Source organism: Eptesicus fuscus, chromosome 15, assembly GCF_027574615.1.
Source record: "Eptesicus fuscus isolate TK198812 chromosome 15, DD_ASM_mEF_20220401, whole genome shotgun sequence".
In the NCBI taxonomy this organism is placed as follows: domain Eukaryota; kingdom Metazoa; phylum Chordata; class Mammalia; order Chiroptera; family Vespertilionidae; genus Eptesicus; species Eptesicus fuscus.
The window spans coordinates 49,804,503-49,817,364 of record NC_072487.1 but is presented as its reverse complement, the minus strand read 5'-3'; the positions used below and the strand labels follow the sequence as shown (position 1 = coordinate 49,817,364).

The 12,862-nt window shown below is 40.3% G+C and overlaps 1 long non-coding RNA gene across 5 annotated transcripts in view; it reads right to left on the bottom strand.

Moving 5' to 3' along the window:
- Nucleotides 1–203: 203 nt before the first annotated feature.
- Nucleotides 204–12,862, bottom strand: part of LOC114231697 (uncharacterized) — a 32,175-nt gene continuing 19,516 nt past the window's right edge. For all 5 annotated transcript variants that reach the window (XR_008558292.1, XR_008558290.1, XR_008558291.1 and 2 more), the window contains exons 2-3: nt 12,749–12,862; nt 204–416 (exon numbers count right to left, since the gene is read on the bottom strand). This is a non-coding gene — a long non-coding RNA (uncharacterized LOC114231697). The remainder of the gene's footprint in view (nt 417–12,748) is intronic.

The window sequence follows — 12,862 nt, the reverse complement described above, 5'->3', positions numbered from 1 at the left end:
GAGCTATCTGAATGAGACATTAGTAAAGGATAACGAAAGGGAAACTAACCTAGAGAGCGCCATGAAATTTCCAGAGTCTGCAGGATGCATTCCTTGCGTGGGTAGCTCACCCAGGCTCTAACCTTCCTGGCCCTTGGTGGGCCTCGATTAGGTGACGATCACTACCTTTCCTAGGAGCAAGCTTTCTGCCTCAGGGCCTTAAAACTGTTTTGATTTTATTTACCCCAGATGTTTGACATAAGGAACCACTTCACATGCTGCTGGAACCCTCTCCCTTACGATTAGGGACGCAGCTTCTGTCGTGTAGCTGTACCGTAATTCAACCTCTTCTCCTCTTCCACCTGTGTCATCATTCTCATCTCTCCTGGATCATTCCCATATTCCCATCAGCGTACAGGCATGCTGTGATACACCATCTGAAAAACAAAAACCACAAATCCAACACACTGTGTTCTGTGACACTTTTCAGTTTATAGCTTTTTCCTCTGTTCTTCTTTCTAGCAAAACTCTTACTTGTCTCCATGGCCTCTCTTCCCATTCTTTCTTGAACCCACCACATCGATTAGACTTTCACTCCTACCATCCCACTAAGAATGCACTTGTGAAGGGCCCCAATGACCCACAGGTAATGAAATCTCACATTCAGTTCTCGGCCCCATCTTGCTTGTTGGCCACTCCCTCCTACCTTAAGAACAATTTTCACTCGATTTTGGAGACACCACATTCCCTTGGTTTTGTACCCATATCATGAATGGCTCCTTTTCAAAGTTCTTATTATCTCATATTTCTTATTATATTGGAGTGCCCCAGGACTCAGGACTCAGCCTATCAGGGCTTGGCAAACTACTTCTATAAAGGGCCAGATAGTAAATATTTCCAGTTTGGGGGCCATATGGTTTCTGTTGCAATTATTCAAGAAGTCATAGACATAAATGAATGTTGACTTGATCGTTGTCATCAGAGCTTATTATGTGCCTCAATTGCTAAATAAACAATAATTTGTCAACCTGGTATTTCTGCATAATTATATGAGCATGACTGGAGCTCAGAGGGAGGAAAGGTTTCCTTCTGTGTAGTGGAGTGAAGGGAATTCTATTTTGAATTGTCTGTACATTTCTCCCTTTTGCCCCATTTTATTTGAAATTCGGGAATTTTGAAAGGCGAAAGGCTCAGTCTGAACTTTATTCTTATTAATGTTAGCATTTAGCCTTTGTTCATCAACTGGGAGTGGGGGTAGGCGGAGGAAAGGAAGAGCTTCAACAGCTGGTGGGGAATGAGGGACAGCTTCGTAGCAGGGTCTGAGACAGAGGGAGGTTATTTTATTTGTTGAGATGGGGTGATTAAACTCCCAAAGTGAATTTTGAGAGACAGCTGCACACAGAAAAAGAGACGGTGATTAGAATTAATTACTGTTGTAGATGTTTTGCATTTCTACAGCACTTTGTATTTACAGAGAATTCTGTAATCACTTATTAACTCTCTCCCACCAGAACCTTCTGACATGGGCAGCATTACTACAGATGTTTGTATTTGTCTTCTGGGAAGAAATCTGAGCTGCTTTGGATGCATACTAGAATTAAGGAATCAAAATCTTTATTGCAGCTCTTTTTACTCACTGTGTGGCTTCAAGGAGCCAAATAATGAGAACTGGAACATTGTCTTACTCTATAATTTTATTATGATGAATAACTCATGAAGATAGTTCAGTGCTCTGCAAAATAATAAAAGATATCATATGTGGGTATGCAATGACTAACCCCTCTACAATACAGTTTCCTACAGGTTTTTTAAAAATAAAAATATATCATATTTTTACATATCAAATGCTTAGCATAGTGCCTAGCATATTTATTTATTTATTTATTTATTTATTTATTTATTTATTTATTTTTCTCCTTAGTTTTTCAGTAGTGTTTCTAAAAAATTGGTGCTGTTCATATTTTTTATTAACAGTTTTAGCTTTATCTGCACTTGCTTAAGCTGAGTTATGACAGAAATCTAAACAAGTACACGTGTTATTTTTTTTTAAGTTAACTTATTACAGATCTGTAAAGCAGTTTATTTTCTAGTGCCTAGTAATACTGGATTGAGAACTTCTCAATAATAGAACTTTTTCTCAGTGCTAGCTTTGATCGAGGGATTTATGCGATAAGAAGGATCATAAAGTTTAAAGAGAAGCCAGAGACATAATGGATTGGGAGGAGGAGATAATTTTATATACTTTTGTTTTATCTGAGTGAAAGGTCAGTGGCCTTTTCTTTCTTTCTTTTTTTTTAAATTTAATAAATCTTTATTGTTCAGATTATTACAGTTGTTCCTCTCCCCCCCTCCCATAGCTCCCCTCCACCTGGTTCCCATCCCACCCTCTTCCCTTACCTCCCCCCCCACACTGTCCTCATCCATAGGTGTATGATTTTTGTCCAGTCTCTTCCCGCACCCCCCACACCCCTTTCCCCCTGAGAGTTGTCAGTCCACTCCCTTTCTATGCCCATGATTCTATTATATTCACCAGTTTATTCTGTACATCAAATTTTTAATTCACTTGATTTTCAGATTCATTTGTTGATAGATATGTATTTTTGTTCATAATTTTTATCTTTACCTTTTTCTTCTTCTTCCTCTTCTTAAAGAATACCTTTTAGCATTTCATATAATACTGGTTTGGTGTTGATGAACTCCTTTAGCTTTTTCTTATCTGTGAAGCTCTTTAGCTGACCTTCAATTCTGAATGTCAGCTTGGCTGGGTAGAGTACCCTTGGTTGTAGGTTCTTGCTATTCATCACTTTGACTATTTCTTGCCACTCCCGTCTGGCCTGCATAGTTTCTGTTGAGAAATCAGCTGGAAATCGTATGGGTGTTCCCTTGTAGATAATTAACTGTTTTTCTCTTGCTGCTTTTAATATTCTCTCTTTGTCTTTTGCTCTTGGCATTTTAATTATGATGTGTCTTGGTGTGGTCCTCTTTGGATTCCTTTTGTTTGGGGTTCTGTGCGCTTCCTGGACTTGTAAGTCTATTTCTTTCACCAGGTAGGGGAAGTTTTCAGTCATTATTTCTTCAAATAGGTTTTCAGTATCTTGCTCACTCTCTTCTTCTGGCACCCCTATAATTCTGATGTTGGTACGCTTGAAGTTGTCCCAGAGGCTTCTTACACTATCTTCAAATTTTTGGATTCTTTTTTCTTTTAGCTTTTCCAGTTGAGTGATTTTTGCTTCTTTGTATTTCAAATCTTTGACTTGATTCTTGTATTCCTCTAGTTTGCTGTTGGGTGTCTGTATAATATTTTTTATTTCAGTCAGTGTATGTTTAATTTCTAGTTGGTCCTTTTCCATATCCTCGAGGGTCTCTCTCGTATCCTCAAGGGTCTCGCTAAATTTATCGGCCTTTTGTAGGAAATTCTTGAAAAACCTTATAACCGTGGTTTTGAACTCTATCTCCAGTCGTTTGTTTTCCTCTATTTCTTTGGTTTTTGATCTGTTTCTTTGTCTCCCCATTTTCGCTGCTTCCCTGAGTTGGTAGGGTAGCTTTGTGTGCTAGTTGTTCTGTATGGGCCAGTGGCTCAGCCTCCCCAGTTACCTGATGTGGACACTCTTAGTGCACCCCTTTATGGACTGTGTGTGCAGCCTTGTTGTAGTTAAGTCTTGATTGTTGTTGGTATCAGTGGGAGGAGTTGACCTCCAGGCCAACTGGCTGTGAGGATCAGCTGTGTCTATGCCAGGAGACAGCCTTATTCGACTAGACTTGCAAAACTGTAAAATCCTCTCCTAGCATATTTATTTAATAAATGCTTTATAAATGTTATCCATTATTTATACTGTAATAAGACCCATGTAACATATGCATCCACTTCACTGCTTTAAGTCTTCCTGTCTTTGGATAAAGAGGCAGATATACATCCACTTATTCAGCAGTATTTACTGAGTGACTACCATTTATCAGGTGTTGTTCCTGGAGTTAGGGATACACTGGTGAACAATCAGGGAGGTCCTGCTCTCATGAATCTTATATTCTGGCAGCAGGGGGAGGATTCACATTATCATGGTGGAGGGCCTTATACTTAAGTGGGAGTTAGGCTGAGATAGAGGGGACAGAAGCATGATTAGGGTATATTTAGAAAATGTGTGGGGAATATTTTTTCTGAACTTTCGTATAAAACAGCATTTTTCTCTAGAAATAGGTTAAGTATATATGAAAAGCTATTCACTTTTTATAAAAGTATTTAAATACATACTTACATATTTTATTTAAAATATACTTAAGAATTTATAAAATATTTAAAAGAAAATAATATTTATTAATATAAAAAGTTAGAATGCCACTACACTGAAAATTTTAAAAATAGAAAAATTACTCATAACTTCATTACAATAGCATTTCTTTTAAATTGCCTTAGCATATATTTGCACATAGTTTGTTCAGCACCCATTTACCGAGCATTTTCCCATGCTGCTTCAGGAATCGAACCCACGACCCTGTGTTGCACAGGCTCAGTTTCCTCATATTTGGACATGGCTTGGAGTCGCAGACAGTTCAGTGGGATGGCAGTAGTGGGAGACAATATCACATAAAGACATCCTGAACTCCCTTAGCCCAGGGCCTGCTTGGAAGGGATGCGCTAAAGGGAGAGGATGATTAGCCATGCTGAAAAGAGCAGGTAAAGAATAGTAGACTGAAGCAGGATAAAATCCCTGGGACATGTCAGGAGCCTGAAGAGAAGGTTCCAGAGGCAGAGAGGAGACCAGGTTCTCACCACTGCCTTCCTAACCTCAGGTGATCTCTGGGGAAATAGCTGTCCCTACCATCCCAACATAAAGACCCACACTTTTCTTTCTGTTTAGGATATTATTGGGGCTATGGATTGAGATGCAAGCGAGAGTCCCTTCCAAGATAACCCTTATACAAGTTAATTTTGAGTTCCACAGCCAGTGGATGTGGCCTTTTGCTGTCTTTTCCAGCTACTACCAGTGTCTTCTCAGGCTGGGTTCTTACCTAGATGCATCTAACTTGGGATGCAGTTTCCTAATTTATTCCTCACTCTTCAGACACTGAAATGAGTTTACAAACACTTTTAATATATATATTTTTGTTAATCCTCACCTGAGGATATTTTCCATTGCTTTTTCAGAAAGCGGGGAAGGAAGGAACGGAAGGAGGAAGGGGGGGAGAGAGAGATAGAGATAGAGGGAGAGAGAGAAAGGGAGAGGGAGAGGAGAGAGAGAGAGAGAGAAGGGAGAGGGAGAGGGAGAGAGAGAGAGAGAGAGAGAGAACATCGATGTGAGAGAGACACATGGATTGGTTGTCTCCCGCACTCACCCCCACTGTGGGGTGGGGAGTGAACCCGCAACCCAGGTATATGCCCTCGACCAGGAATCGAATCCATGACCCTTTGGTGCGCAGGCTGATGCTCTAACCACTGAACAATGCCAGCCAGGGCAGTTTTTTAGATTTTTAAGGTTTATACAATTGCAAAAGATGTCAAAAACGTCACCTGAGAAGTTCCTTTCCATGTCCTGATTCTGTCTGAAGAGTTTGTCCTGCTTACAATGTCAGTACCCCGATGGCAAGATTTCATAAAATAATAACAGTACTCAATCACTAGAAATCTTCATAAACACCAGGAGTAAATGTACTTGATCGTATGGAAATGTGTTTGAGTCTCTCCTGCTTCCTTCTAGCCCCTTTCCCGAGATATCCCCTTGGTTCTGCTCTACAGGTGAGCACTAGTCACAAAACCCTCAAGCGTTCTTTATTCTGGACATTAGGTCCACAGGCTTCCTGGCACTTTTAACAGGAAGGCCTCCACACTCTGCCTTTCTGCTGGAAAATCCTGGAAGAATAAGGAACAAGAGATGCTAAATGATTGCAGAGAAAACTCTCAGATTCCTTCTGTTTTATCAAAGGAAAAGTCACCAGGCCATCCTCTAACATGAAGAGACCCAGACCTAAGTCAACAGCAGCGCTTAAGTACACTGAGAAACCTGCATAAACAAATGACTCATCTCAGGTACTGAGAACTTAGACTTAGGGTTTGGATGAAGTCTCTAGACCAGCAATTTTTAACCGTTTTCATTTCACAGCACACATAAACTAATTACTAAAATTCTGGAGCACACCAAAAAGTACACTTTTTCCCAGCCTGACAAAAAATAGGTATAATTTTGATTCATTCACACTGGATATCTATTGTGTTGGCACTTGTCATTTTTTAACATGACATTCTAAGGGAAAAGAGATCAGTGCCCTTGACTAAATAGGTATTTATTGCATGTTTTAAAATTTTTTGCAGCACACCAGTTGAAAATCGCTGCTTTAAGCATATTTAGGAGACTACCAGCAATTTTTCTATTTTTCTTGGAAATGCTAATTTCACTTGCAAAAGAGAAGTACCAAAATAGTATTGTTATTATAACAGTAGAAATATGGGAATATAGCCCTAGTTGGTTTGGCTCAGTGGATAGAGCATTAGCCTGTGGACCAAGGGTCCTGGGTTCAGTTCTGGTCAAGGGCACGTACTTGGTTGCAGACTCCTCCCTGACCCGGTCCTGGTCAAGGCGCATGCAGCAGGCAACCAATCAATGTGTTTCTCTCACATCGATGTTTCTCTGTCTTTCTCTCTTCCACGCTCTCTAAAAGAGAGGGTTTTTACACCGATGTTTGTCAGCTCTTGGTTTCATTGATCTTTGTATTTTTTTTTAGATTCTATTTTATTTCTGCTCTGATCTTTATTATTTCCTTCCTTCTACTCACTTTGGGATTTGTTGTTTTCTTTTTCTAGTTCTTATCATTTTCTTGTAGTATCTTTATCTGGTTTCAGAATTAGGATAATGTTGGCCTGATAAAATGAGCTTGGGAGTCTTCCCTCTTGAATTTTTTGGGAATAGTTTGAGAATGATAGGTGTTAGTTCTTTGAATGTTTGGTAAAATTCACTGTGAAGTTATCTGGTCTGGAATTTTGTTGGGAATTTTTTTATTACTGCTTTGATTTTGTTGGTTGTAATTGGTCTGTTCAGATTTTCTGTTTCTTCTTGATTTTGTCTTGGAAGATTGTTTACTTCTAGAAATTTGTCTATTTCTTCCACATTGTCCAATTTGTTAGCATATGTAATCGTTGTTCATAATATTTTCTTATAATACTTTGTATTTCTGTGGTGTCAGTTGTTACTTCTCTTTAATTTCAAATTTTATTTATTTTGGTCCTCTTTCTTTTTTTCTTGATGAGTCTGGTAAGATGTTTATCAATCTTGTTTATCTTTTTAAAGAACCAGCTCTTGGTTTCATTGATGTTTTGTATTGTGTTTTTAGATTCTATTTTATTTCTTCTCTGATCTTTATTATTTCCTTCCTTCTACTCACTTTGGGATTTGTTTGTTGTTCTTTTTCTAGTTCCTTTAGATGTTAGGCAAGATTTTTTTTTTTAAGATCTGTCTTATTTTGGAGGGTAGGCCTGTATTGCTATGACTTTCCCTTTAGGACTATTTTCACTGTGTCCCCATACATTTGGAGTTGTGTTTTCATTTTCATTTGTTTCAAGATTTCTTACTTGATCTCATTGTTAACGCATTTATCATTTAGTAACATGTTATTTATCTTCCATTTGTTTGTATGCTTTTCTGTTTTTTCTTATAATTGATTTCTAGTTTCATACCATTGTGGTCAGAAATGATAACTTGATATGATTTCAATCTTCTTAAATTTACTGAGACTTGTCTTGTGGCCTAATATGTGGTCTATCCTAGAAAATATTCCATATGCACTTGAAAAGAATACATACTATATTGTATATTTGAAAGTTGCTAAGAGAGTAGTTCTCCACACAAGAAAAAAAAAATGTAACATGTGAGATGATGGATATTAACTAAACTTATTGTGATAATCATTTCCCAATAGGTATATATATCAAATAATAATGTTGTACACCTTAAACTAACACAATGTTTTATGTCAATTATATCTCAATAAAACTGGGTGGGGTGGGGGAGACTGTTGCTCTTTGGAGGCCAATTGCTTCCAAATACACATCCAGAGCCCAGTGTTTTATTGTATGTGGATTATTTTTTATTCTTAATATATAGATTGCTGGATCTGGGTTGAGGCCAGGAAATCTATACTTTCACAAGCCTCCCAGTGATTCTGATGCAAGGCCAGTTTGAAAGACACTGGAGCAGATAACCTGTTCCTGTCACTTAGCCCTCCAGATGAGGAGTATTGAGTGGGCATGTGCTGCCCTCTAGTGCCCCTGGCTGCTTGCTACACTTCTGCATGGTAGAGAACCCGCTGCATGAGCGCTGGTGAGCTTGCTGCCTGACACTACTCTGGGGCTTCCAGTCCAACACTCTGTAAGTCTTAGATCTTGGGTGTTAATAAAGACACTCATGTAAAAGTTGTTGCTGTTCAATAACAGCAACTATGCTTCTCTAACCGAGCACGTTGGGATATCCAAGGTGTTCCATAATATATTCTGAGAAGGAGACACAGCAAAACTTCATAAGGCTTGTCTTGGAGGAACAAACTAACATCAGTGGCATGTCTGTATGACCCATGGTTCATATGAATCAGAAACTGTAAACAGTTTACTGAGGAAATTCTATTACAATAATTGTGGTGCTGTAACATTATAATGGAAGCAGGGTCTGGCTTTACAGGTTTTCTAGAAATAAATGAATATGAATCCTTTAAAGTTGTGTAGTCCTCCAGAGTTCAGAGACTTTTCCTGTACTTCATCTCCCGTGTTTGCTGTTCACTATAAACCATGAGTCAGGAAGAGCAAAAGTGAAGATCCATACCCACATCATTAAAAATGACAGACCGTGTTTTCATTACACGAATGTGCCTTGTTTAGGAAGGCAGTGGTTCCACTGTCCTATCCACGCAAGCACCCTTCGTCAACAAGAACCAAATCAATAAGTAAACTTGCACTAAAGGCCAATTCTGAAAAAGGCATAAGGTTATCTTTGATTCTAGCTCCACAGCTCTGGGACAGAGGAGCAAGGGCTGGGTGAGTTGCTGGAGAGGAGATTTCAGCAGATGGTTTTAATGGCTTAGTGGGTTGAAAGTACCTGTGGGTAGCCCTGACCGGTTTGGTTCAGTGGATAGAGTGTCAGCCTTCGAACTGAAAGGTCCCAGGTTCGATTCCGGTCAAGGGCATGTACCTTGGTTGCGGGCACATCCCCAGTAGGAGGTGTGCAGGAGGCAGCTGATCAATGTTTCTCTCTCATCGATGTTTCTAACTCTCTATCCCTCTCTCTTCCTCTCTGTAAAAAATCAATAAAATATATTAAAAAAAAAAAAAAAGAAAGTACCTGTGGGTAAGCGCACTGGTTGTAGCAGGTGTGACGTTTGCAGAATTTGATGATTTTGCCTGGAGCAAGGGGTCAGGCTAATGTAGCAAATGCAATTGCAATTAAAAGGTGGCAGCAGTTGCAGGAAGCAAGAGCTGATTGGTAGGATACATGGTGTTCTGTTTACCTCCTCTACAGCCCATTGGTGCGGGAGAGCGTCCCACTCTAGAGTCCTGGGGCCGGCTGAATGCATGACACTGACACTGGACCTATGAGATTGATAGTAGCTTATTAAGCACATATATTCAGAGACCAGAGGAGGAGGACACCAAATACCACACAGCACCACACTGGATCAGGTTAATGGGAGATAGGACTATTGCAGCACCATAGAGAGAAGTAATAGCTGCAGGAAGCAGGGCCAGGTTGGGTGGTAATAATAAAAGTAACGTCAGAGTCAAACTAGCCCGGCCAGCATGGCTTCGATATGGTTGAGCCAGGAGGTCACGGTTCCATTCCCGGTTAGTACCCATGTCCGGTTGCAGGCTCGATCCCCAGTGCAGAGCATGCAGGAGGCAGCCCTCTCTTATCATTGATGTTTCTATCTCTCTCTCTTCCACTTCCTCCCTCTCTGAAATCAATAAAAATATGTTTTTAAAAAAGAGTCAAGCTACTTTGTAGGTTCCTGACCTGCTACTGAAAAGCTGATGCAAGCTGCTTTTAAATTGATTTTTTGTTAACCTGTCATTTAGTGCTCTTTGGTTTAAAAAAAGTCTTCTCTTTCCTGTACTATGGAATTTGCAAGTTCAGAAAAGATGTCGAAATGGCTCAAATTCATCCTATCTTCAAGGATGAAATGTAAGGATCTATTTTTAAAATTTTGTTCTATATAAAAATAATATTCAAGAAAAATACTCTCTTATCCAATATTTTATCCAATCATTTTCAGAATATTCTTCCTTATAGCTAGCAAAAAGTCCCTTATGCTAAGGATTTTTTTTTTTTTTTGGCATTTGTTTTTTAAACTGTGGTTAAATATACTTAACATAAAAGGGACTATTTTAATCATTTTATGTGTATAGTTCAATGTCATTAAGTACATTTACATACTGTGCAACCATCACCACTACCCTTTTCAGAACTTTTTCATAATTTCAAACAGAAACTCTGTACCCATCTATACTAATAAAAGGGTAATATGCTAATTAGACCAGACGTCTTATGGACGTCCTTCCGGACAAAGCTGCAGCAGCTGCTGCTGTGAAGGCCGGGCCAAGGCTCAGGCAGCCTCAGCGACCCACTGGCAGTGACAGCAGCAGCAGCAGTGTGATGGGGGTGTCGCCTTCGCCTGATCAGCAGTTGCCTCCTGCAGAGGGAGGCCAAAGGCAGCAGCAGTGAGGCGGGTGATGGGGGCGGTGCCTTTCCATGATGTGCCGGTAGGTAGCCTCCGGCGAGGGAGGCCAGACTGCGGCTTAGCCCAGACTGTGAGAGGGGGCAGGCCAGGCTGAGGGATCCTGCCCCCTAGCACACGAACTTTCGTGTACCGGGCCTCTAGTTAAATAATAACCTCCTACTCCCCTCTTTCCAAACCCCTGGTAAGGTTAGTTCTTGATTCATGTGAATTAGTCTTGTCTTTAAAATTAGATTTTTTAAGTGTCTTGTGAGCAGGCAGGTAATACAACTCAATGTCTTTGTGCTTTGACATACTCACCACACTTGTTAGGCGGGAGACTGGATGTTGGAGGCAGGACCAAAAGCCTCTTCAGAGATTTGGGGCTTAAGAATATTCGGGCTGTAGGACCAGTCTCATCAGGGCAAGAACTTCTTTTTTTTAAAATATATTTTATTGATTTTTTACAGAGAGGAAGGAAGAGGGATAGAGAGTTAGAAACATCGATGAGAGAGAGACATCGATCAGCTGCCTCCTGCACACCTCCCACTGAGGATGTGCCCGCAACCAAGGTACATGCCCTTGACCGGAATCGAACCTGGGACCCTTCAGTCCGCAGGCCGACGCTCTATCCACTGAGCCAAACCGGTCTCGGCAAGAACTTCTTTTTAAAAAAATATTTTTATTGATTTCAGAGAGGAAGGGAGAGGGAGAGAGAGAAATATCAATGATGAGAGAGAATCACTGATAGGGTGCCTCCTGCATGCCCCCTACTGGGAATCAATCCTGCAACCCGGGCATGTGCTCTTGACTGGAATCAAACCAGGGACCCTTCAGTCCGCAGGCCGACATTCTATCCACTGAGCCAAACCAGCTAGGGCTGGGCAAGAACTTCTTAAGGAAATTCAGAAATCCAGGAGTGTTGGAGGCATATCACAATGTCAACAAGGGCCATGAAGGTTAACATTAATATGTGACTCAGTGCATAGAAGGGTGGTGGGTATTGAAGTTGAACAGGAATAAACTTGCTCTGCCTAAATGTGTTCAAATTCATATTTTCATAACACATTCAGCCAAACATTCCAACCATGATGGAATCAACCAAAGAGCCACAAGTTTATGGTCCTTAATAAAAAAAAATCTTGCCAATAAATTCATCTCCATGAATAGACAGGATGCTATAAGATCTGTTTAGGCCATTCTGGAAAATCAAGCTCCAGAGGTAAGCCTCATTCATGTGCCTCCCTCAAAGGCATTTTACAGTCTCCCTTGTCCATCTCAAGCTTTACCAGAGTGGAAAGTGCCTTTTGTAGTAACTTAGAAAGTTATTTAAAAGGACAGCAGTTATTTCCTTTCCTTGCCACATCAGACACGGCGCTCTTCCTGAACTTTTCCATACTGACCACCTATTTATTGCCTGTGACATCAAAACCCTCACTTTCCAAGACTTAACAAGACATTGGGTGTCCTATCCTCTTGTGTGTTTTTTTAGTTATCTTCTCACTACAGGTGATGTTGTTTATGGAGTTCCTCTGACCTAGCCACTCTCTCACTCAGGGCAATGCAGCATACATAAAGACTCAGTTACCTGGGGATAGATGTCCAACTACTGTCTTAAAGGAGCGAGGTGAGCCATCAGGATATAAGAAATAGAAAGAGCATGAAAGAATATATGCTTCCCATGACCTTGGCATCTTTAGGCCTACACCCTGCACTCCATGCAGACAACCAGATACTCTCATCTGAATACTGAATCACATGAGCTCCTCCTAGACCAGCGATTTTCAACTGGTGTGCCACGAGAGTTTTAAAGCATGCAATACCTGACTATTTAGTCAGGGACACTGACCTCTTTTCCCTTAAATTGTCAAATTTTTAAAAATGACAACAGGCAACACAACAATAACCATCTGGTGTGAATGAATCAAGATTATAGCTTTTGTTGTTGTTGTTGTCAGATCGGCAAAAATATATACTTTTTGGTGTGCTGCAGAATTTTAGCAACTTGCTTATATGTACCATGAGATGAAAAAGGTTGAAAATCACTGTCTAGACAGATAAAGGTCTGTAATGATCCACATACCTTGTGAAACAGGAGGGCTTTGTGATGTAGTCTGTTGGTCTGGTTGCATCCTCTGTGAGGCGGAGATGACAAGGCCTAGAATATGGACTCATTAGGTTTCAAGATCTTGAAAGC